This window comes from Triturus cristatus, chromosome 12 (assembly GCF_964204655.1).
Source record: "Triturus cristatus chromosome 12, aTriCri1.1, whole genome shotgun sequence".
NCBI classification, from domain to species: domain Eukaryota; kingdom Metazoa; phylum Chordata; class Amphibia; order Caudata; family Salamandridae; genus Triturus; species Triturus cristatus.
Window position 1 is genome coordinate 125,963,350 of NC_140595.1, and position 27,503 is coordinate 125,990,852.

The window sequence follows — 27,503 nt, forward strand, 5'->3', positions numbered from 1 at the left end:
TGGTTCTCCTACCTGCGGGTGCTGGTGCTCTGTCTTTCCGCCTTTCCGACCCGGTCTGACGCGGCAGATAGTGCCGTTGCGCCGAGGGCGGGATAGGTTTGAGCCGCACTTCCGCTTTCCTTGGGGGACAGGTCAGCGGTCTAGTTGGGGGAGGAGGGCTATAAATCGCACATGCCTGAACGGACGCGCAGCGGACGTGCGCAGCAGGCGCGCCAAAGGCATATAGATTAGGGAGAAGAGGAGGGGTGTGCCCTAAGATGCATCCTGAGCCCCCTCCCAGAGGAAAGTCCCGTGTACTGATGGAGCAGTTTGATGCATTTGAAATAGAATATAATTATCTTAGGGATGCTCAGCCGGACGTGCTATTCCTCATGGAGACCTAGCTAAATGAGGATTCGGCTCCTGATATTTTGGAAGCCCTTCCTCAGTTTTATGGTATTATCAGAATGACCAATAGGGGTGGAGGAATCGCCATTATACATACGCTATCTATTCAGTGCAGAACCTACAGAGATTGAGGAGTGTGAAGCAGGGTTCTTTTCCATCATGGTGCCTTCAAATTGCTGTATAAAGGGGTTCCTGATTTATCGACCTCCGGGGCCCCATACACGTTTTGCGCCCAGCCTGATTGAGCGAATAAAGCAACCCGCTTTACGCTATGCCAAATTGATGTTGGTGGGGGATCTGAATTTGCATTTTGATGATCCATCTAATAATGGTGCACAGGAGGTCTGCCAGGCATTGGCAGACCTTCACCTGATGCTCAAATTAGAACTACCTACTCACCAACTTGGCCATTTAATAGACCCGATCTTTGCTAACTGAGATACCTTAGAAATTGAACCCCCGATCCCGATTCCGTGGTCTGATCATTTTGTAGTCCTCTTTGGGATCATGTTGCCCCAGTCTGATGTGCCATATAAAATGGGTTCCTCAAAACCGCTAAGGAAATGGGCTAAGTTTTCTACACCTAGCTTTAATATGGCCCTACAAAAGGATGGGCCGCCTGGGGGCACTGATATTGTGGCTGCATGTGATGCACTCGATAGACGCATCCTGGAAGCACTGGATAGCACGGCTCCTTGGTCCATGAGAGCACCGGGTAGGCAACATAAAACTGCTCCTTGGTTTGGCAATGAACTCAGAATTGCTAAGTCAGCGTGTAAGCGTCTCGAGAGAGCTTGGAGGAGGAATTATGATGTACCTACTAAAACTGAATATAAATATAGCCTAAAAAAATACCATGCTATGATTATGAAAGCGCGGGCCACCTATTACAGCAACAGGATCGAGACAGCTGAGAACTCCTCAAAAGAACTTTTCACTATTTTTAAAGAGATCACATCGCTAGCAAGAGTAACCGCTCCTGACATTAGTTCAGTTGATTCTTGTAATAGGATAGCGGATTTCTTTGCGGAGAAGGTGGGAAAGATCTATGCCACTTTCCATGATTCAGCACAACATGGAGGCGTTAGCAGTAAAGGGGTATCCAGAATTCCAGAGGCGGAATGCCTCTGTGACTTTGTAGTCCCCAGTGTGGACATGCTTAAAGAAGTAGCCCTCGGTATTAAGTCCGGCTCACCTAGAGATCCGGCCTCCCCTAAGATCCTTAGTGGGAGTTTAGCTGTAATAGAGCCCTATATCAGACATCTTCTTGAGCTTTCATTTTCATCAGGAATTGTCCCTAAAAGATGGAAAGAGGCTATTGTCATTCCCCTAAAAAACAAATCGAACATTAGTATGAGTCAGCTGGATAATCTTCGCCCCATTTCCCTCCTGCCTTATTTTGCGAAAGTAGCAGAGAAGGTGGTAAACATCCAACTGACTGCGCATATTAATCATCATAACCTTCCCTACCCTACACAATCTGGCTTCCGTGCCACTTATCTACTGAAACCATCCGTAGACAGGTAGATGTAGGACAGACAGTTGCTCTAGTCCTTTTAGACCTCAGTGCCGCATTCGACACTGTTGCCCATCACACGCTACCACAGCGCCTTAGAGAATGGTTATGTTCCTTCTTACTTGACCATAGTTTTCAGGTGTCACAGAAACCTTTCCTCTCTAAAAGTGTCAAGCTGGACCAAGGGGTCCCACAAGGCTCCATACTTAGCCCAACTCTCTTTAATCTCTACATTACACCCCTGGCAGAGATTGTAGGGAAGTTTGGAGTCAGTTTGGTGTCATATGCTGACGACGCACAACTTGTCAATGTGTCTTCAAGAGTTGGCGTCCTGGATGGCCTTTAATTGCCTTAAACGTAATGACAATAAAACAGAGGTTCTAGTGATAGGTAAGGCCCCCTCGATCTGGTCCTCTGCTTGGTGGCCTCAAACCCTGGCCCAACTTCATCACCTAAGGACCAGGTAAAGAACCAGGGGATGTGGATGGATACCGAACTGTCTTTTGAGACTCATACCAGGTGAGTGGCGGGAAACTGTGTTGGGGTCCTGCGCACTCTCCGGAAGACCTTAGATGTACTCCCGGTGTCAGCGAGAAAAACAATGGTCCACGCCCTTGTAACATCTCGTTTGGACTACGGGAATGTTTTGTACTTAGGAGCTAACATTAAATGTGTTCAGAGACTCCAGCGCATCTAGAATGCGGCTGCACATCTTGTTTTAATGCTCCTGAGGAGAGCCTCATCCAGTAAGACCCTGGCTTCCCTGCATTGGCTCCCGGTGAGAGAACGTGTTTTGTTTAAAGCTCTGTGTGTCAGTCATTGTATTATGCAGAAGAAGGGCCCCTCCTATCTGCATGACCTTCTTACCCCGTATGTTCCCACACGGGGCTTAAGATCTAGTGGGACGGGTCAGGTCAGCATCCCGATCATCAGAAGAGCTAGGATGGGCAGGCGCTCTTTTAGCTTTTTAGCAGCTTCTCATCGGAGTAACCTCCCGCTAGAGCTCCATCTGGAATCATCGGAGACTATTTTCTGGAAAAACCTCAAGACGTGGCTTTTTCCATCTGGAAACTCCACTGTCTGACTTCTCTCTTTTGTATCCTCTGACTGAAACGGGTTCTTGTCGCAGCGCGGGGACGCACTAGCTAGTGCAATCATGCGTTTTATAAATTTGATTTGATTTGATTTGAGAGTGGTCACTCCAGGGTTTCTTCTAGAATTGCTATGTTTTGAAAACAGGCACAACTGTTTTGAGAACAATCATAACAATTTTTCCAAACAAATGCGATCATGCACAGATGGTTGTTGGCCAAGGATGAAAAAAAGTAGTGGCCCTTGTACAGAATAATTATGCCATGCTTGACGACAAGTTTATGTACCTCAAGTACAGGGATTATGATAGAATACCGAGAGTCTGGTGTAGAAGTGACAGGAGCAAGCTACTAGGTAAAAGGTCACCTGTTCAGAACTGTTATTGTTGTGTGGATAGAACAAATGTATGTACAAAGGGGTATACATAACAGGACGAGCTTAAAGGACATGACAATAGTACAGCAAAACATTTGTCTCCCAAGTTTCTCAAAATGTATACTCCTGAAAAGAATAGATCAGTCAACATGTCCTTGATCTTGTACAAACAGCGACTGCTTTCCAGGCAGTACCTGGCAAGTAAAGCATCTTGCTATGGCATAAAGATATGCATGTTATGTAGAGCTCTACTGGTTATGTGCACAGCCTGAAAGTATATACTGGGAAGGGTGCCACAATAAATCCTTCAGGTTCCCCTTCCATGTTAGGAGTTAGCAAAAAGACTGGATGGAAGCTTGCTTAATCTCTCCTCCATAAAGGTTAAGCCTTTATGTAGATAACTTGTATAAAGGAGTTCAGCTGTTTAGCCATCTGTACAAAGTTGGCACATTGCAGGCCTTGAGAAATCTACTCCTGAGTCAGATTTTATTAGTGCGACCTATATTTAGGGCCTACTCACTTGTTCTGGCAAGCTAATAAAAAACAGATGTACTGCTAACCAGCGGCAGCCCCTCCATTTGCGCAGAGGAGCGCCACCCCACCACCATCCTAAAATAAAACACTAATAAAACAGGTTTTTAACCCGTTTTATTTTCGTTTTATTTTAATGCCCCTGGACCTGCCCCCAGGACTCTGACAAGTCCAGGGGAATGACACTGTTGGTGGTGGAGTGGTGGGCACTGTTACAGTGCGCATGAAAGTTTGTTCGGCCATCTCAGGCCGGCCAAACTATCATGCGTACTGAAGCTCTTTCCAGCCCCATCTGCATTGCTTAGGCTGGAGAGAGCAGGCGCAGGCTCCGAGTTGGCCTGGGATCACAAGCTGACAGCGCTCAGGCCAATCCTGACGCTGCTTTCCTGCTGTGTCGGGATTGGCAGCAGTGCAGTCTGTGAGCCTGTGCCCAGAAGACGTAGATTGTAACGGGAATCATTCAGGTAAGTTATTTTGTATTTTTTATATTTTTTCGACCCTGATCCCCCCACCTGCCTACTTACTTTGGCAGAGGAAGGGCTGGTACTGCTGTTAACTCAGAAAGTGAAGGATTAATAAAGCTGCTTTTAAATCTTGCTTTTATCTTGTCACATTTGCTCTGTGTTCAGAGACAGAGCTCAGAAGTCAGTTTACATCTCCCTACAGTTACTTTCCTTTCTCTTAATGCAAATTCCCAGTATTTTGGAAAGTGAACTGTCTTATGTGCTGTACACAAAGTGGGAAATGAAAAGGCTTTAGAGTGTCAGTTTTTTTTCTAAAACACAACATTTAAATAGCTAATAAGTGAACTGTACAAATATTTAAATATATATTTCAGTAGTTATGAAAGCCCATTTTTGTAATTCTGTTTGATTCAAACCTATTTTAATAGGATGAAAACAATCATAACACTTTACTTGGTGATGTGCAAATGATAAATATGCTTGCTGAAACCCATTTTTCACAGATTATTGTTTATACACTATATAGTTTTATAAGTAAAACTGCATGTTAGTGAGAATTGTTTTGGCTGTGAGGTTGCAAATGGCCATATTCCCAGAATCGGGTACCCCAGGCCAGAGGAAGTTTCTCCGAAAAGTCAGTAATGGTGATTTTTTAATATTTTATCTTTTGACTATAAATGACTGTTGGATGTGAATCATCCTTTTTGGAACTAAAATATGTGTGTTTAGATTCATTTTCATGCTTGAAATATAGCAAAATACAAGCTTCTGAGTAAACTTCTCTAATTGGTGGAGATTTTTTTGTGTTTAATCTTTCGACTGTAATTGACTGTCGGATGTGAATCATCACTTTTGGAACTCAAATAAGGGGGTTTAGAGTAATTTTCGTGCTCAAAATCGGGCAAATACAGGCTATGGAGCAGGAGGAAAAGTCTATAAAAAATGGCAATTTTGGTCACAGGGAGGCCTTAAAAAATGGTTATTCAACATGAGGCACGATACACTTGACATTTTTAATCATTTCTTGTACACTCCAAAAATAAAATTTCCAGATGAAAAACGATGACACCGGACCTGCTCAACTTAATTCGAATTGTCAGAAAAGGTTATTTCTGATCTTTTGATGGTAAAGGACTGTCAGATGTGAATCATCACTTTTGGAAATGAAATAAGTGTGTTTAGAGTGGTTTTCATGCTCAAAATTGGGCAAAATTCAAGCTTCTTAATAGGAGGAAAAGTCTATAAAAATGGCGATTTTGGTCATTAGGAGGCCTTAAAAAGTGGTTATTCAACATGAGGCGCAATACAATTGACATTTTTAATAATTTCTTGTACAGTCCAAACATTCAATTTTCTGATGAAAAATTATGACCCCGGACCTAAGAAATTTTCTCCGAATGATCAGTAATGGTAATTTTTGAATGCTTAATCTTTCGACTGTAAATGACTGTAGGATGTGACTCATCACTTTTGGAACTAAAATACGTGTGTTTAGTGTGATTTTCATGCCCAAAATTGGGCAACATTCAACCTTCTGAGTCAGAGGAAAAGTCTACAAAAATGGCCACTGTGAGGCCTTAAAAAGTGCTTATTCAACATGAGGTGCAATACAGTTGAAATTGTGAGTAATGTTTTGTAAAGTCCCAAAAATCCAATTTCTAATGAAAACCAATGACCATGGATCTGAGGAACCTTAACAGAATGGTCAGTAATGGTGATTTTTTTAAAGATTAATCTTTTGACTGTAGATGATTGTTGGATGTGAAACATCACTTTTGGAACTAAAATAAGAGTGTGTAGAGTCATGTTCATGCTCAAAATCAGAACAATACAAGCAGGTCTATAGAAATGGCAATTTTGGTCACTGGGAGGCCTTAAAAAGTGGCTATTCAACATGAGTCGTGATACAATTGAATTTTTTCTTTTTTTGTACAGTCCCCAAAAAATATTTTCCGATGAAAAACGATGACTCTGGAACCGAGGAACTTTCTCCGAATGGTCAATAATGATAATTTTTTTAATGTTTACTCCTTTAACTGTAAATGATTGTCGGATGTGAATCGTTACTTTTGAAACTAAAATAAGTGTGTTTAGAGTCATTTTCATGCTTGAAATCGGGCAAAATACAAGCATCTGAGTGCGAGTACAAGTCTATAAAAACGGCAATTTTGGTCACTGGGAGGCTTTAAATGTGGTTATTCAACATTAGGAGCGATTTCATTGACTTTTTTTATCATTTTATAGAACAGTTCAAAAAATCTATTTCTGATGAAAAACGATGACCCATCACCTGTCGAACTTTCTCCACATGGTCAGAAATGGAAATTTTTTAATGTTTAATTTTTTTTACTGTAAATGACTATTGTATGTGCATTATCACTTTTGGAACTAAAATAAGTGTGTTTAGAGTCAGTTTAATGCCTAAAATTGGTTGAAATAGACGCTTCTGAGTAGGAGAAAAAGTCTGTAAAAATGGCAATTTTGGTCACATTGAGGCTTTAAAAAGTAGGTATTAAACATGAGGCACAATCCGAATGACATTTTGAATCAATTTTTCTACAGTCCAAAAAATCAATTTTCTGATGAAAAACGATGACCCTTGACCTGTAAAACTTTCTCCAGATGATCAGAAATGGTAATTTTTTAAAGTTTAATTTTTTGACTGTAAATGAGTATTGCATGTGAATTATCACTTTTGGGGCTAAAATAAGTGGGTTTAGAGTCATTTTAATGGCTGAAATTAGTCGAAAGGGAAGCTTCTGAGTAGGAGAAAAAGTCTGTAAAAATGGCAAATTTGGTCACATTGAGTCTTTAAAAAGTAGGTATTCAACATGAGGCACAATCCAAATGACATTTTGAATCAATTTTACTGCAGTCCAAAAAATCAATTTTCAGATGGTCAGAAATGGTAATTTTTTAGTGTTTAATTTTTTTTACTGTAAATGACTAGTGCATGTGAATTAGAACGCTTGGAACTAAAATAGGTGTGTTTAGAGTCATTTTAATGCCTGAAATTGGTTGAAATTGAAACTTCTGAGTAGGAGAAAAAGTCTGTAAAAATGGCAATTTTGGTCACATTCAGGCTTTAAAAAGTAGTTATTCAACATGAGGCACAATTCACATGACATTTTGCATCAATTTTTGAACAGTCCAAAAAATCAATTTTCTGATGAAAAACGATGACCCGTGACCTGTCGAACTTTCTCCAAATGGTCAGAAATGGTAAGTTTTTTAAGTTAAATTTTTTGACTGTAAATGAGTGTTGTATGTGAATTATCACTTTTGGGGCTAAAATAAGAGGGTTTAGAGTCATTATAATGCCTGAAATTAGTCGAAATAGAAGCTTCTGAGTAGGAGAAAAAGTCTGTAAAAATGGCAATTTTGGTCACATTGAGGCTTTAAAAAGTAGCTATTCAACATAAGGCACAATCCAAATGTCATTTTGAATCAATTTTTCTCCAGTCCAAAAAATCAATTTTCTGATGAAAAACGATGATCAATGACCTGTCGAACTTTCTCCAGATGGTCAGAAATGGAAACATTTTAATGTTTTGTCTTTTGACTGTAAATGACTACTGCATGTGAATTAGAACTCTTGGAACTAAAATAAGTGTGCTTAGCGTCATTTTAATGCCTGAAATTGGTAAAAATAGAAGCTTCTGAGTAGGAGAAAAAGTCTGTAAAAACGGCAATTTTTGGTCACATTGAGGCTTTAAAAAGTAGTTAGTCAACATGAGGCACAATTCAAATGACATTGTGCATCAATTTTTCAATAGTCTAAAAAATGAATTTTCTGATGAAAAACGATGATCCGTGACTTGTCAAACTTTATCCAGATGGTCAGAAATGGAATTTTTTTAATGTTTTGTCTTTTGACTGTAAATGTCTACTGCATGTGAATTAGAACTCTTGGAACTAAAATAAGTGTGTTTAGAGTCATTTTAATGCCTGAAATTTTTCGTAATAGAAGCTTTTGAGTAGGAGAAAAAGACTGTAAAAATGGCAATTTTTGATCACATTGAGGCTTTAAAAAGTAGTTAGTCAACATGAGGCAAAATCCAAATGGCATTTTGAGGCAATTTTTCTACAGTCCAAAAAGTCAATTTTCTGATGAAAAACGATGACCCGTGACCTGTTGAACTTTCTCCAGATGGTCAGAAATGGTAGGTTTTTAATGTTTAATTTTTTTTACTGTAAAATACTATTGCATGTGAATTAGAACACTTGGAACTAAAATAAGTGTGTTTAGAGTCATTTTAATGCCTGAAATAGGTCAAAATAGAAGCTGCTGAGTAGGAGAAAAAGTCTGTAAAAATGGCAATCTTGGTCACATTGATGCATTAAAAAGTAGTTATTCAACATGAGGCACAATTCAAATGATAATTTGCATCAATTTTTCAAAGTCCCCAAAAAAAAATTTCTGATGAAAAACGATGATCCGTGACCTGTCGAACTTTGTCCACATGGTCAGGAATGGTAATATTTTAAAGTTAAATTTTTTGACTGTAAATGACTATTGCATGTGAATTATCACTTTTGGTGCTAAAATAAGTGGGTTTAGAGTCATTTTAATGGCTGAAATTAGTCGAAAGGGAAGCTTCTGAGTAGGAGAAAAAATTTGTAAAAATGGCACATTTGGTCACATTGAGGCTTTAAAAAGTAGCTATTCAACATGAGGCACAATCCAAATGACATTTGAATCAATTTTACTACAGTCCAAAAAAATCTATTTTCAGATGGTCAGAAATGGTAATTTTTTAATGTTTAATTTTTTTTACTGTAAATGACTAGTGCATGTGAATTAGAATGCTTGGAACTAAAATAGGTGTGTTTAGAGTCATTTTAATGACAATTTGCATCAATTTTTCAAAAGTCCCCAAAAAAAAATTTCTGATGAAAAACGATGATCCGTGACCTGTCAAACTTTCTCCAGATGGTCAGAGATGGTAATTTTTTAATGTTTAATTATTTGACTGTAAATGACCATTGCATGTGAATTAGAACTCTTGGAACTAAAATAGGTGTGTTTAGAGTCTTTTTAATGCCTGAAATTGGTCGAAATAGAAGCTTCTGAGTAGGAGAAAAAGTCTGTAAAAATGGCAATTTTGGTCACATTGAGGCATTAAAAAGTAGTTATTCAACATGAGGCACAATCCAAATGACATTTTGAATCAATTTTTCTACAGTTCAAAATATCAATTTTCTGATGAAAAACAATGACCCGTGACCTGTCGAACTTTCTCCAGATGGTCAGAAATTGTAAGTTTTTAATGTTTAATTTTTTGACTGTAAATTACTATTGCATGTGAATTTAACAATTGGAACTAAAATAAGTGTGTTTATTTAGAGTCATTTTAATGCCTGAAATTGGTCAAAATAGAAGCTTCTGAGTAGGAGAAAAAGTATGTAAAAATGGCAATTTTGGTCACATTGAGGCTTTAAAAAGTAGTTATTCAACATGAGGCACAATTCAAATGACATTTTGCATCAATTTTTGTACAGTCCAAAAAATCAATTTTCTGATGAAAAACGATCACCCGTGACCTGTCGAACTTTCTCCAGATGATCAGAAAAGGTAATTTTTGTAAGTTTAGTTTTTTGACTGTAAATGTCTGTTGCATGTGAATTATCACTTTTGGGGCTAAAATAAGAGGGTTTAGAGTCATTTTAATGCCTGAAATTAGTCGAAATAGAAGCTTCTGAGTAGGAGAAAAAGTCTGTAAAAATGGCAATTTTGGTCACATTGAGGCTTTAAAAAGTAGTTATTCAACATGAGGCACAATCCAAATGAAATTTTAATCAATTTTTCTACAGTCTAAAAAATCAATTTTCTGATGAAAAACGATGATCTGTGACCTGTCGAACTTTCTCCAGATGGTCAGAAATATAATTTTTTTAATGTTTTGTCTTTTGACTGTACATGACTATTGCATGTGAATTATCACTTTTGGAACTAAAATAAGTGTGTTTAGAGTCATTTTAATGCGTGAAATTGGTCGAAATAGAACCTTTTGAGTAGGAGAAAAAGTCTGTAAAATGGCAATTTTGGTCACATTGAGGCTTTAAAAAGTAGTTATTCAACATGAGGCACAATCCAAATGACATTTTGAATCAATTTTTCTACAATCCAAAAAATCAATTTTCTGATGAAAAACGATGACCCTTGACCTATCGAACTTTCTCCAGATGGTCAGAAATGGTGATTTTTAAATGTTAAATTTTTTGACTGTAAATGACTATTGCATGTGAATTATCACTTTTGGGGATAAAATAAGTGGGTTTAGAGTCATTTTAATGCCTGAAATTAGTCGAAATAGAAGCTTTTGAGTAAGAGAAAAAGTCTGTAAAAATGGCAATTTTTGGTCACATTGAGGCTTTAAAAAGTAGTTAGTCAACATGAGGCACAATCCAAATAACATTTTGAATCAATTTTTCAACATTCCAAACAGTCAATTTTCTGATGAAAAACGATGACCCGTGACCTGTCGAACTTTCTCCAGATGGTCAGAAATGGTAAGTTTTTAATGTTTAATTTTTTGACTGTAAATTACTTTTGCATGTGAATTAGAGCACTTGGACCTAAAATAAGTGTGTTTAGAGTCCTTTTAATGCCTGAAATGGTCAAAATAGAAGCTTCTGAGTAGGAGAAAAAGTCTGTAAAAATGGCAATTTTGGTCATATTGAGGCTTTAAAAAGTAGTTATTCAACATGAGGCACAATCCAAATGACATTTTGAATCAATTTTTCTACAGTCCAAAAAATCAATTTTCTGATGAAAAACGATGACCCGTGACCTGTCAAACTTTCTCCAGCTGGTCAGACATGGTAATTTTTTAATGTTTAATTTTTTGACTGTAAATAACCATTGCATGTGAATTATCACTTTTGGGGCTAAAATAAGTGGGTTTAGAGTCATTTTAATGCCTGAAATTGGTTGAAATAGAAGCTTCTGAGTAGGAGAAAAAGTCTGTAAAAATGGCAATTTTGGTCACATTGAGGCATTAAAAAGTAGTTATTCAACATGAGGCACAATTCAAATGACAATTTGCATCAATTTTTCAAAAGTCCCAAAAATAAATTTTCTGATGAAAAACGATGATCTGTGACCTGTCAAACTTTCTCCAGATGGTCAGAGATGGTAATTTTTTAATGTTTAATTATTTGATTGTAAATGACCATTGCATGTGAATTAGAACTCTTGGAACTAAAATAAGTGTGTTTAGAGTCTTTTTAATGCCTGAAATTGGTCGAAATAGAAGCTTCTGAGTAGGAGAAAAAGTCTGTAAAAATGGCAAATTTGGTCACATTGAGGCTTTAAAAAGTAGTTATTCAACATGAGGCACAATCCAAATAACATTTTGAATCAATTTTTCAACAGTCCAAAAAAATCTATTTTCTGACAAAAAACAATGATCTGTGACCTGTCGAACTTTCTCCACATGGTCAGGAATGGTAATATTTTAAAGTTTAATTTTTTGACTGTAAATGACTATTGCATGTGAATTATCACTTTTGGGGCTAAAATAAGTGGGGTTAGAGTCATTTTAATGCCTGAAATTGGTTGAAATAGAAGCTTCTGAGTAGGAGAAAAAGTCTGTAAAAATGGCAATTTTGGTCACATTGAGGCATTAAAAAGTAGTTATTCAACATGAGGCACAATTCAAATGACAATTTGCATCAATTTTTCAAAAGTCCCCAAAAAAAATTTTCTGATGAAAAACGATGATCCGTGACCTGTCAAACTTTCTCCAGATGGTCAGAGATGGTAATTTTTTAATGTTTAATTATTTGACTGTAAATGACCATTGCATGTGAATTAGAACTCTTGGAACTAAAATAGGTGTGTTTAGAGTCTTTTTAATGCCTGAAATTGGTTGAAATAGAAGCTTCTGAGTAGGAGAAAAAGTCTGTAAAAATGGCAATTTGGGTCACATTGAGGCATTAAAAAGTAGTTATTCAACATGAGGCACAATTCAAATGACAATTTGCATCAATTTTTCAAAAGTCCCCAAAAAAAATTTTCTGATGAAAAACGATGATCCGTGACCTGTCAAACTTTCTCCAGATGGTCAGAGATGGTAATTTTTTAATGTTTAATTATTTGACTGTAAATGACCATTGCATGTGAATTAGAACTCTTGGAACTAAAATAGGTGTGTTTAGAGTCTTTTTAATGCCTGAAATTGGTTGAAATAGAAGCTTCTGAGTAGGAGAAAAAGTCTGTAAAAATGGCAATTTGGGTCACATTGAGGCATTAAAAAGTAGTTATTCAACATGAGGCACAATTCAAATGACAATTTGCATCAATTTTTCAAAAGTCCCCAAAAAAAATTTTCTGATGAAAAACGATGATCCGTGACCTGTCAAACTTTCTCCAGATGGTCAGAGATGGTAATTTTTTAATGTTTAATTATTTGACTGTAAATGACCATTGCATGTGAATTAGAACTCTTGGAACTAAAATAGGTGTGTTTAGAGTCTTTTTAATGCCTGAAATTGGTCGAAATAGAAGCTTCTGAGTAGGAGAAAAAGTCTGTAAAAATGGCAATTTTGGTCACATTGAGGCATTAAAAAGTAGTTATTCAACATGAGGCACAATCCAAATGACATTTTGAATCAATTTTTCTACAGTCCAAAAAATCAATTTTCTGATGAAAAATGATGATCTGTGACCTGTCGAACTTTCTCCACATGGTCAGGAATGGTAATATTTTAAAGTTTAATTTTTTGACTGTAAATGACTATTGCATGTGAATTATCACTTTTGGGGCTAAAATAAGTGGGTTTAGAGTCATTTTAATGCCTGAAATTGGTCAGAATAGAAGCTTCTGAGTAGGAGAAAAAGTGTGTAAAAATGGCAATTTTGGTCACATTGAGGCTTTAAAAAGTAGTTGTTCAACATAAGGCACAATCCAAATGTCATTTTGAATCAATTTTTCTACAGTCCAAAAAATCAATTTTCTGATGAAAAACGATGACCCTTGACCTGTAAAACTTTCTCCAGATGATCAGAAATGGTAATTTTTTTAAAGTTTAATTTTTTGACTGTAAATGACTATTGCATGTGAATTATCACTTTTGGGGCTAAAATAAGTGGGTTTAGAGTCATTTTAATGGCTGAAATTAGTCGAAAGGGAAGCTTCTGAGTAGGAGAAATAATTTGTAAAAATGGCAAATTTGGTCACATTGAGGCTTTAAAAAGTAGGTATTCAACATGAGGCACAATCCAAATGACATTTTGAATCAATTTTACTGCAGTCCAAAAAATCAATTTTCTGATGAAAAATGATGATCTGTGACCTGTCGAACTTTCTCCACATGGTCAGTAATGGTAATATTTTAAAGTTTAATTTTTTGACTGTAAATGACTACTGCCTGTGAATTAGAACACTTGGAACTAAAATAAGTGTGTTTAGAGTCATTTTAATGCCTGAAATTGGTCAAAATAGAAGCTTCTGGGTAGGAGAAAAAGTATGTAAAAATAGCAATTTTGGTCACATTGAGGCTTTAAAAAGTAGTTGTTCAACATGAGGCACAATCCAAATGACATTTTGAATCAATTTTTCTACAGTCCAAAAAATCAATTTTCTGATGAAAAACGATGATCTGTGACCTGTCGAACTTTCTCCACATGGTCAGGAATGGTAATATTTTAAAGTTTAATTTTTTGACTGTAAATGACTATTGCATGCGAATTAGAACACTTGGAACTAAAATAAGTGTGTTTAGAGTCATTTTAATGCCTGAAATTGGTCAAAATAGAAGCTTCTGAGTAGGAGAAAAAGTATGTAAAAATGGCAATTTTGGTCACATTGAGGCTTTAAAAAGTAGTTGTTCAACATAAGGCACAATCCAAATGTCATTTTGAATCAATTTTTCTACAGTCCAAAAAAATCAATTTTCTGATGAAAAACGATGACCCTTGACCTGTAAAACTTTCTCCAGATGATCAGAAATGGTAATTTTTTTAAAGTTTAATTTTTTGACTGTAAATGACTATTGCATGTGAATTATCACTTTTGGGGCTAAAATAAGTGGGTTTAGAGTCATTTTAATGGCTGAAATTAGTCGAAAGGGAAGCTTCTGAGTAGGAGAAATAATTTGTAAAAATGGCAAATTTGGTCACATTGAGGCTTTAAAAAGTAGGTATTCAACATGAGGCACAATCCAAATGACATTTTGAATCAATTTTACTGCAGTCCAAAAAATCAATTTTCTGATGAAAAATGATGATCTGTGACCTGTCGAACTTTCTCCACATGGTCAGTAATGGTAATATTTTAAAGTTTAATTTTTTGACTGTAAATGACTATTGCATGTGAATTATCACTTTTGGGGCTAAAATAAGTGGGTTTAGTGTCATTTTAATGCCTGAAATTGGTCAGAATAGAAGCTTCTGAGTAGGAGAAAAAGTGTGTAAAAATGGCAATTTTGGTCACATTGAGGCTTTAAAAAGTAGTTGTTCAACATAAGGCACAATCCAAATGTCATTTTGAATCAATTTTTCTACAGTCCAAAAAATCAATTTTCTGATGAAAAACGATGACCCTTGACCTGTAAAACTTTCTCCAGATGATCAGAAATGGTAATTTTTTTAAAGTTTAATTTTTTGACTGTAAATGACTATTGCATGTGAATTATCACTTTTGGGGCTAAAATAAGTGGGTTTAGAGTCATTTTAATGCCTGAAATTGGTCAGAATAGAAGCTTCTGAGTAGGAGAAAAAGTATGTAAAAATGGCAATTTTGGTCACATTGAGGCTTTAAAAAGTAGTTGTTCAACATGAGGCACAATCCAAATGACATTTTGAATCAATTTTTCTACAGTCCAAAAAATCAATTTTCTGATGAAAAACGATGATCTGTGACCTGTCGAACTTTCTCCACATGATCAGGAATGGTAATTTTTTAAAGTTTAAGTTTTTTGACTGCAAATGACTATTGCATGTGAATTAGAACACTTGGAACTAAAATAAGTGTATTTAGAGTCATTTTAATGCCTGAAATTGGTCAAAATAGAAGCTTCGGAGTAGGAGAAAAAGTGTGTAAAAATGGCAATTTTGGTCACATTGAGGCTTTAAAAAGTAGTTGTTCAACATAAGGCACAATCCAAATGTCATTTTGAATCAATTTTTCTACAGTCCAAAAAATCAATTTTCTGATGAAAAACGATGACCCTTGACCTGTAAAACTTTCTCCAGATGATCAGAAATGGTAATTTTTTTAAAGTTTAATTTTTTGACTGTAAATGACTATTGCATGCGAATTATCACTTTTGGGGCTAAAATAAGTGGATTTAGAGTCATTTTAATGGCTAAAATTAGTCAAAAGGGAAGCTTCTGAGTAGGAGAAATAATTTGTAAAAATTGCAAATTTGGTCACATTGAGGCTTTAAAAAGTAGGTATTCAACATGAGGCACAATCCAAATGACATTTTGAATCAATTTTTCAATAGTCCAAAAAATGAATTTTCTGATGAAAAACGATGATCAATGACCTGTCGAACTTTCTCCAGATGGTCAGAAATGGAAACATTTTAATGTTTTGTCTTTTGACTGTAAATGACTACTGCATGTGAATTAGAACTCTTGGAACTAAAATAAGTGTGCTTAGCGTCATTTTAATGCCTGAAATTGGTAAAAATAGAAGCTTCTGAGTAGGAGAAAAAGTCTGTAAAAACGGCAATTTTTGGTCACATTGAGGCTTTAAAAAGTAGTTAGTCAACATGAGGCACAATTCAAATGACATTGTGCATCAATTTTTCAATAGTCCAAAAAATGAATTTTCTGATGAAAAACGATGATCCGTGACTTGTCAAACTTTATCCAGATGGTCAGAAATGGAATTTTTTTAATGTTTTGTCTTTTGACTGTAAATGTCTACTGCATGTGAATTAGAACTCTTGGAACTAAAATAAGTGTGTTTAGAGTCATTTTAATGCCTGAAATTTTTCGTAATAGAAGCTTTTGAGTAGGAGAAAAAGACTGTAAAAATGGCAATTTTTGATCACATTGAGGCTTTACAAAGTAGTTAGTCAACATGAGGCAAAATCCAAATGGCATTTTGAGGCAATTTTTCTACAGTCCAAAAAGTCAATTTTCTGATGAAAAACGATGACCCGTGACCTGTTGAACTTTCTCCAGATGGTCAGAAATGGTAAGTTTTTAATGTTTAATTTTTTTACTGTAAAATACTATTGCATGTGAATTAGAACACTTGGAACTAAAATAAGTGTGTTTAGAGTCATTTTAATGCCTGAAATAGGTCAAAATAGAAGCTGCTGAGTAGGAGAAAAAGTCTGTAAAAATGGCAATCTTGGTCACATTGATGCATTAAAAAGTAGTTATTCAACATGAGGCACAATTCAAATGATAATTTGCATCAATTTTTCAAAGTCCCCCAAAAACATTTTCTGATGAAAAACGATGATCCGTGACCTGTCGAACTTTCTCCACATGGTCAGGAATGGTAATATTTTAAAGTTAAATTTTTTGACTGTAAATGACTATTGCATGTGAATTATCACTTTTGGGGCTAAAATAAGTGGGTTTAGAGTCATTTTAATGCCTGAAATTGGTTGAAATAGAAGCTTCTGAGTAGGAGAAAAAGTCTGTAAAAATGGCAATTTTGGTCACATTGAGGCATTAAAAAGTAGTTATTCAACATGAGGCACAATTCAAATGACAATTTGCATCAATTTTTCAACAGTCCAAAAAATAAATTTTCGGATGAAAAACGATGATCCGTGACCTTTCAAACTTTCTCCAGATGGTCAGAAATTGTAAGTTTTTAATGTTTAATTTTTTGACTGTAAATTACTATTGCATGTGAATTTAACACTTGGAACTAAAATAAGTGTGTTTATTTAGAGTCATTTTAATGCCTGAAATTGGTCAAAATAGAAGCTTCTGAGTAGGAGAAAAAGTATGTAAAAATGGCAATTTTGGTCACATTGAGGCTTTAAAAAGTAGTTGTTCAACATGAGGCACAATCCAAATGTCATTTTGAATCATGTTTTCTACAGTCCAAAAAATCAATTTTCTGATGAAAAACGATGATCTGTGACCTGTCGAACTTTCTCCAGATGATCAGAAAAGGTAATTTTTGTGAGTTTAATTTTTTGACTGTAAATGTCTGTTGCATGTGAATTATCCCTTTTGGGGCTAAAATAAGAGGGTTTAGAGTCATTTTAATGCCTGAAATTGGTTGAAATAGATGCTTCTGAGTAGAAGAAAAAGTCTAAAAATGGCAATTTTGGTCACATTGAGGCTTTAAAAAGTAGTTATTCAACATGAGGCACAATTCAAATGACATTTTGCATCAATTTTTGTACAGTCCAAAAAATCAATTTTCTGATGAAAAACGATCACCCGTGACCTGTCGAACTTTCTCCAGATGATCAGAAAAGGTAATTTTTGTAAGTTTAGTTTTTTGACTGTAAGTGTCTGTTGCATGTGAATTATCACTTTTGGGGCTAAAATAAGAGGGTTTAGAGTCATTTTAATGCCTGAAATTAGTCGAAATAGAAGCTTCTGAGTAGGAGAAAAAGTCTGTAAAAATGGCAATTTTGGTCACATTGAGGCTTTAAAAAGTAGTTATTCAACATGAGGCACAATCCAAATGAAATTTTGAATCAATTTTTCTACAGTCTAAAAAATCAATTTTCTGATGAAAAACGATGATCTGTGACCTGTCGAACTTTCTCCAGATGGTCAGAAATATAATTTTTTTAATGTTTTGTCTTTTGACTGTACATGACTATTGCATGTGAATTATCACTTTTGGAACTAAAATAAGTGTGTTTAGAGTCATTTTAATGCGTGAAATTGGTCGAAATAGAACCTTTTGAGTAGGAGAAAAAGTCTGTAAAATGGCAATTTTGGTCACATTGAGGCTTTAAAAAGTAGTTATTCAACATGAGGCACAATCCAAATGACATTTTGAATCAATTTTTCTACAATCCAAAAAATCAATTTTCTGATGAAAAACGATGACCCTTGACCTATCGAACTTTCTCCAGATGGTCAGAAATGGTGATTTTTAATTGTTAAATTTTTTGACTGTAAATGACTATTGCATGTGAATTATCACTTTTGGGGATAAAATAAGTGGGTTTAGAGTCATTTTAATGCCTGAAATTAGTCGAAATAGAAGCTTTTGAGTAAGAGAAAAAGTCTGTAAAAATGGCAATTTTTGGTCACATTGAGGCTTTAAAAAGTAGTTAGTCAACATGAGGCACAATCCAAATAACATTTTGAATCAATTTTTCAACATTCCAAAAAGTCAATTTTCTGATGAAAAACGATGACCCGCGACCTGTCGAACTTTCTCCAGATGGTCAGAAATGGTAAGTTTTTAATGTTTAATTTTTTGACTGTAAATTACTTTTGCATGTGAATTAGAGCACTTGGAACTAAAATAAGTGTGTTTAGAGTCCTTTTAATGCCTGAAATGGTCAAAATAGAAGCTTCTGAGTAGGAGAAAAAGTCTGTAAAAATGGCAATTTTGGTCATATTGAGGCTTTAAAAAGTAGTTATTCAACATGAGGCACAATCCAAATGACATTTTGAATCAATTTTTCTACAGTCCAAAAAATCAATTTTCTGATGAAAAACGATGACCCGTGACCTGTCAAACTTTCTCCAGCTGGTCAGACATGGTAATTTTTTAATGTTTAATTTTTTGACTGTAAATAACCATTGCATGTGAATTATCACTTTTGGGGCTAAAATAAGTGGGTTTAGAGTCATTTTAATGCCTGAAATTGGTTGAAATAGAAGCTTCTGAGTAGGAGAAAAAGTCTGTAAAAATGGCAATTTTGGTCACATTGAGGCATTAAAAAGTAGTTATTCAACATGAGGCACAATTCAAATGACAATTTGCATCAATTTTTCAAAAGTCCCAAAAATAAATTTTCTGATGAAAAACGATGATCTGTGACCTGTCAAACTTTCTCCAGATGGTCAGAGATGGTAATTTTTTAATGTTTAATTATTTGATTGTAAATGACCATTGCATGTGAATTAGAACTCTTGGAACTAAAATAAGTGTGTTTAGAGTCTTTTTAATGCCTGAAATTGGTCGAAATAGAAGCTTCTGAGTAGGAGAAAAAGTCTGTAAAAATGGCAAATTTGGTCACATTGAGGCTTTAAAAAGTAGTTATTCAACATGAGGCACAATCCAAATAACATTTTGAATCAATTTTTCAACAGTCCAAAAAATCTATTTTCTGACGAAAAACAATGATCTGTGACCTGTCGAACTTTCTCCACATGGTCAGGAATGGTAATATTTTAAAGTTAAATTTTTTGACTGTAAATGACTATTGCATGTGAATTATCACTTTTGGGGCTAAAATAAGTGGGTTTAGAGTCATTTTAATGCCTGAAATTGGTTGAAATAGAAGCTTCTGAGTAGGAGAAAAAGTCTGTAAAAATGGCAATTTTGGTCACATTGAGGCATTAAAAAGTAGTTATTCAACATGAGGCACAATTCAAATGACAATTTGCATCAATTTTTCAAAAGTCCCCAAAAAAAATTTTCTGATGAAAAACGATGATCCGTGACCTGTCAAACTTTCTCCAGATGGTCAGAGATGGTAATTTTTTAATGTTTAATTATTTGACTGTAAATGACCATTGCATGTGAATTAGAACTCTTGGAACTAAAATAGGTGTGTTTAGAGTCTTTTTAATGCCTGAAATTGGTCGAAATAGAAGCTTCTGAGTAGGAGAAAAAGTCTGTAAAAATGGCAATTTTGGTCACATTGAGGCATTAAAAAGTAGTTATTCAACATGAGGCACAATCCAAATGACATTTTGAATCAATTTTTCTACAGTCCAAAAAATCAATTTTCTGATGAAAAATGATGATCTGTGACCTGTCGAACTTTCTCCACATGGTCAGGAATGGTAATATTTTAAAGTTTAATTTTTTGACTGTAAATGACTATTGCATGTGAATTATCACTTTTGGGGCTAAAATAAGTGGGTTTAGAGTCATTTTAATGCCTGAAATTGGTCAGAATAGAAGCTTCTGAGTAGAGAGAAAAAGTGTGTAAAAATGGCAATTTTGGTCACATTGAGGCTTTAAAAAGTAGTTGTTCAACATAAGGCACAATCCAAATGTCATTTTGAATCAATTTTTCTACAGTCCAAAAAATCAATTTTCTGATGAAAAACGATGACCCTTGACCTGTAAAACTTTCTCCAGATGATCAGAAATGGTAATTTTTTTAAAGTTTAATTTTTTGACTGTAAATGACTATTGCATGTGAATTATCACTTTTGGGGCTAAAATAAGTGGGTTTAGAGTAATTTTAATGGCTGAAATTAGTCGAAAGGGAAGCTTCTGAGTAGGAGAAATAATTTGTAAAAATGGCAAATTTGGTCACATTGAGGCTTTAAAAAGTAGGTATTCAACATGAGGCACAATCCAAATGACATTTTGAATCAATTTTACTGCAGTCCAAAAAATCAATTTTCTGATGAAAAATGATGATCTGTGACCTGTCGAACTTTCTCCACATGGTCAGTAATGGTAATAATTTAAAGTTTAATTTTTTGACTGTAAATGACTACTGCCTGTGAATTAGAACACTTGGAACTAAAATAAGTGTGTTTAGAGTCATTTTAATGCCTGAAATTGGTCAAAATAGAAGCTTCTGAGTAGGAGAAAAAGTATGTAAAAATAGCAATTTTGGTCACATTGAGGCTTTAAAAAGTAGTTGTTCAACATGAGGCACAATCCAAATGACATTTTGAATCAATTTTTCTACAGTCCAAAAAAATCAATTTTCTGATGAAAAACGATGATCTGTGACCTGTCGAACTTTCTCCACATGGTCAGGAATGGTAATATTTTAAAGTTTAATTTTTTGACTGTAAATGACTATTGCATGCGAATTAGAACACTTGGAACTAAAATAAGTGTGTTTAGAGTCATTTTAATGCCTGAAATTGGTCAAAATAGAAGCTTCTGAGTAGGAGAAAAAGTATGTAAAAATGGCAATTTTGGTCACATTGAGGCTTTAAAAAGTAGTTGTTCAACATAAGGCACAATCCAAATGTCATTTTGAATCAATTTTTCTACAGTCCAAAAAAAATCAATTTTCTGATGAAAAACGATGACCCTTGACCTGTAAAACTTTCTCCAGATGATCAGAAATGGTAATTTTTTTAAAGTTTAATTTTTTGACTGTAAATGACTATTGCATGTGAAGTATCACTTTTGGGGCTAAAATAAGTGGGTTTAGAGTCATTTTAATGGCTGAAATTAGTCGAAAGGGAAGCTTCTGAGTAGGAGAAATAATTTGTAAAAATGGCAAATTTGGTCACATTGAGGCTTTAAAAAGTAGGTATTCAACATGAGGCACAATCCAAATGACATTTTGAATCAATTTTACTGCAGTCCAAAAAATCAATTTTCTGATGAAAAATGATGATCTGTGACCTGTCGAACTTTCTCCACATGGTCAGTAATGGTAATATTTTAAAGTTTAATTTTTTGACTGTAAATGACTATTGCATGTGAATTAGAACACTTGGAACTAAAATAAGTGTGTTTAGAGTCATTTTAATGCCTGAAATTGGTCAAAATAGAAGCTTCTGAGTAGGAGAAAAAGTATGTAAAAATGGCAATTTTGGTCACATTGAGGCTTTAAAAAGTAGTTGTTCAACATGAGGCACAATCCAAATGACATTTTGAATCAATTTTTCTACAGTCCAAAAAATCAATTTTCTGATGAAAAACGATGATCTGTGACCTGTCGAACTTTCTCCACATCATCAGGAATGGTAATATTTTAAAGTTTAATTTTTTGACTGCAAATGACTATTGCATGTGAATTAGAACACTTGGAACTAAAATAAGTGTATTTAGAGTCATTTTAATGCCTGAAATTGGTCAAAATAGAAGCTTCGGAGTAGGAGAAAAAGTGTGTAAAAATGGCAATTTTGGTCACATTGAGGCTTTAAAAAGTAGTTGTTCAACATAAGGCACAATCCAAATGTCATTTTGAATCAATTTTTCTACAGTCCAAAAAATCAATTTTCTGATGAAAAACGATGACCCTTGACCTGTAAAACTTTCTCCAGATGATCAGAAATGGTAATTTTTTTAAAGTTTAATTTTTTGACTGTAAATGACTATTGCATGTGAATTATCACTTTTGGGGCTAAAATAAGTGGGTTTAGAGTCATTTTAATGGCTGAAATTAGTCAAAAGGGAAGCTTCTGAGTAGGAGAAATAATTTGTAAAAATTGCAAATTTGGTCACATTGAGGCTTTAAAAAGTAGGTATTCAACATGAGGCACAATCCAAATGACATTTTGAATCAATTTTACTGCAGTCTAAAAAATCAATTTTCTGATGATAAATGATGATCTGTGAACTGTCGAACTTTCTCCACATGGTCAGGAATGGTAATATTTTAAAGTTTAATTTTTTGACTGTAAATGACTATTGCATGTGAATTAGAACACTTGGAAGTAAAATAAGTGTGTTTAGAGTCATTTTAATGCCTGAAATTGGTCAAAATAGAAGCTTCTGAGTAGGAGAAAAAGTATGTAAAAATGGCAATTTTGGTCACATTGAGGCTTTAAAAAGTAGTTGTTCAACATTAGGCACAATCCAAATGACATTTTGAATCAATTTTTCTACAGTCCAAAAAATCAATTTTCTGATGAAAAAGGATGATCTGTGACCTGTCGAACTTTCTCCACATGGTCAGGAATGGTAATATTTTAAAGTTTAATTTTTTGACTGTAAATGACTATTGCATGTGAATTATCACTTTTGGGGCTAAAATAAGTGGGTTTAGAGTCATTTTAATGCCTGAAATTGGTTGAAATAGAAGCTTCTGAGTAGGAGAAAAAGTCTGTAAAAATGGCAATTTTGGTCATATTGAGGCTTTAAAAAGTAGTTATTCAACATGAGGCACAATCCAAATGACATTTTGAATCAATTTTTCTACAGTCCAAAAAATTCAATTTTCTGATGAAAAACGATGACCAGTGACCTGTCGAACTTTCTCCAGCTGGTCAGACATGAACATTTTTTAATGTTTAATTGTTTGACTGTAAATGACCATTGCATGTGAATTAGAACTCTTGGAACAAAAATAAGTGTGTTTAGAGTCATTTTAATGCCTGAAATTGGTCGAAAAAGAAGCTTCTGAGTAAGAGAAAAAGTCTGCAAAAATGGCAATTTTTGGTCACATTGAGGCTTTAAAAAGTAGTTAGTCAACATGAGGCACAATCCAAATAACATTTTGAATACATTTTTCAACATTCCAAAAAGTCAATCTTCTGATGAAAAACAATGACCCGTGACCTGTCGAACTTTCTCCAGATGGTCAGAAATGGTAAGTTTTTAATGTTTAATTTTTTGACTGTAAATTACTATTGCATGTGAATTAGAACACTTGGAACTAAAATAAGTGTGTTTAGAGTCATTTTAATGCCTGAAATTGGTCAAAATAGAAGCTTCTGAGTAGGAGAAAAAGTGTGTAAAAATGGCAATTTTGGTCATATTGAGGCTTTAAAAAGTAGTTATTCAACATGAGGCACAATCCAAATCATATTTTGAATCAATTTTTCAACAGTCCAAAAAATTCAATTATCTGATGAAAAACGATGACCAGTGACCTGTCGAACTTTCTCCAGCTGGTCAGACATGAACATTTTTTAATGTTTAATTGTTTGACTGTAAATGACCATTGCATGTGAATTATAAATCTTGGAACAAAAATAAGTGTGTTTAGAGTCATTTTAATGCCTGAAATTGGTCGAAATAGAAGCTTCTGAGTAAGAGAAAAAGTCTGCAAAAATGGCAATTTTTGGTCACATTGAGGCTTTAAAAAGTAGTTAGTCAACATGAGGCCCAATCCAAATGATATTTTGAATCAATTTTTCAACATTCCAAAAAGTCAATTTTCTGATGAAAAATGATGACACGTGACATGTCGAACTTTCTCCAGATGGTCAGAAATGGTAAGTTTTTTAAGTTTAATTTTTTGACTGTAAATGAGTGTTGCATGTGAATTATCACTTTTGGGGCTAAAATAAGAGGGTTTAGAGTCATTTTAATGCCTTAAATTGGTCAAAATAGAAGCTTCTGAGTAGGAGAAAAAGTATGTAAAAATGGTAATTTTGGTCACATTGAGGCTTTAAAAAGTAGTTATTCAACATGAGGCACAATCCAAATGACATTTTGAATCAATATTTCTCCAGTCAAAAAAATCAATTTTCTGATGAAAAACGATGATCAATGACCTGTCGAACTTTCTCCAGATGGTCAGAAATGGAAATATTTTAATGTTTTGTCTTTTGACTATAAATGACTACTGCATGTGAATTAGAACTTTTGGGGCTAAAACAAGTGGGTTTAGAGTCATTTTAATGCCTGAAATTGGTTGAAATAGAAGCTTCTGAGTAGGAGAAAAAGTCTGTAAAAATGGCAATTTTGGTCACATTGAGGCATTAAAAAGTAGTTATTCAACATGAGGCAAAATCCAAATGACATTTTGAATCAATTTTTCAAAAGTCCAAAAAATAAATTTTCTGATGAAAAACGATGATCCGTGACCTGTCAAACTTTCTCCAGATGGACAGAGATGGTAAGTTTTTAATGTTTAATTATTTGACTGTAAATTACTATTGCATGTGAATTAGAACTCTTGGAACTAAAATAAGTGTGTTTAGAGTGATTTTAATGCCTGAAATTGGTCGAAATAGAAGCTTCTGAGTAAGAGAAAAAGTCTGTAAAAATGGCAATTTTTGGTCAGATTGAGGCTTTAAAAAATAGTTGTTCAACATGAGGCACAATCCAAATGTCATTTTGAATCAATTTTTCTACAGTCTAAAAAAATCAATTTTCTGATGAAAAACGATGACCCTTGACCTGTAAAACTTTCTCCAGATGATCAGAAATGGGAATTTTTTTAAAGTTTAATTTTTTGACTGTAAATGACTATTGCATGTGAATTATCACTTTTGGGGCTAAAATAAGTGGGTTTAGAGTCATTTTAATGGCTGAAATTAGTCGAAAGGGAAGCTTCTGAGTAGGAGAAATAATTTGTAAAAATGGCAAATTTGGTCACATTGAGGCTTTAAAAAGTAGGTATTCAACATGAGGCACAATCCAAATGACATTTTGAATCAATTTTACTGCAGTCCAAAAAATCAATTTTCTGATGAAAAATGATGATCTGTGACCTGTCGAACTTTCTCCACATGGTCAGTAATGGTAATATTTTAAAGTTTAATTTTTTGACTGTAAATGACTATTGCATGTGAATTAGAACACTTGGAACTAAAATAAGTGTGTTTAGAGTCATTTTAATGCCTGAAATTGGTCAAAATAGAAGCTTCTGAGTAGGAGAAAAAGTATGTAAAAATGGCAATTTTGGTCACATTGAGGCTTTAAAAAGTAGTTGTTCAACATGAGGCACAATCCAAATGACATTTTGAATCAATTTTTCTACAGTCCAAAAAATCAATTTTCTGATGAAAAACGATGATCTGTGACCTGTCGAACTTTCTCCACATGATCAGGAATGGTAATATTTTAAAGTTTAATTTTTTGACTGCAAATGACTATTGCATGTGAATTAGAACACTTGGAACTAAAATAAGTGTATTTAGAGTCATTTTAATGCCTGAAATTGGTCAAAATAGAAGCTTCGGAGTAGGAGAAAAAGTGTGTAAAAATGGCAATTTTGGTCACATTGAGGCTTTAAAAAGTAGTTGTTCAACATAAGGCACAATCCAAATGTCATTTTGAATCAATTTTTCTACAGCCAAAAAAATCAATTTTCTGATGAAAAACGATGACCCTTGACCTGTAAAACTTTCTCCAGATGATCAGAAATGGTAATTTTTTTAAAGTTTAATTTTTTGACTGTAAATGACTATTGCATGTGAATTATCACTTTTGGGGCTAAAATAAGTGGGTTTAGAGTCATTTTAATGGCTGAAATTAGTCAAAAGGGAAGCTTCTGAGTAGGAGAAATAATTTGTAAAAATTGCAAATTTGGTCACATTGAGGCTTTAAAAAGTAGGTATTCAACATGAGGCACAATCCAAATGACATTTTGAATCAATTTTACTGCAGTCTAAAAAATCAATTTTCTGATGAAAAATGATGATCTGTGAACTGTCGAACTTTCTCCACATGGTCAGGAATGGTAATATTTTAAAGTTTAATTTTTTGACTGTAAATGACTATTGCATGTGAATTAGAACACTTGGAAGTAAAATAAGTGTGTTTAGAGTCATTTTAATGCCTGAAATTGGTCAAAATAGAAGCTTCTGAGTAGGAGAAAAAGTATGTAAAAATGGCAATTTTGGTCACATTGAGGCTTTAAAAAGTAGTTGTTCAACATTAGGCACAATCCAAATGACATTTTGAATCAATTTTTCTACAGTCCAAAAAATCAATTTTCTGATGAAAAAGGATGATCTGTGACCTGTCGAACTTTCTCCACATGGTCAGGAATGGTAATATTTTAAAGTTTAATTTTTTGACTGTAAATGACTATTGCATGTGAATTATCACTTTTGGGGCTAAAATAAGTGGGTTTAGAGTCATTTTAATGCCTGAAATTGGTTGAAATAGAAGCTTCTGAGTAGGAGAAAAAGTCTGTAAAAATGGCAATTTTGGTCATATTGAGGCTTTAAAAAGTAGTTATTCAACATGAGGCACAATCCAAATGACATTTTGAATCAATTTTTCTACAGTCCAAAAAATTCAATTTTCTGATGAAAAACGATGACCAGTGACCTGTCGAACTTTCTCCAGCTGGTCAGACATGAACATTTTTTAATGTTTAATTGTTTGACTGTAAATGACCATTGCATGTGAATTAGAACTCTTGGAACAAAAATAAGTGTGTTTAGAGTCATTTTAATGCCTGAAATTGGTCGAAAAAGAAGCTTCTGAGTAAGAGAAAAAGTCTGCAAAAATGGCAATTTTTGGTCACATTGAGGCTTTAAAAAGTAGTTAGTCAACATGAGGCACAATCCAAATAACATTTTGAATACATTTTTCAACATTCCAAAAAGTCAATCTTCTGATGAAAAACAATGACCCGTGACCTGTCGAACTTTCTCCAGATGGTCAGAAATGGTAAGTTTTTAA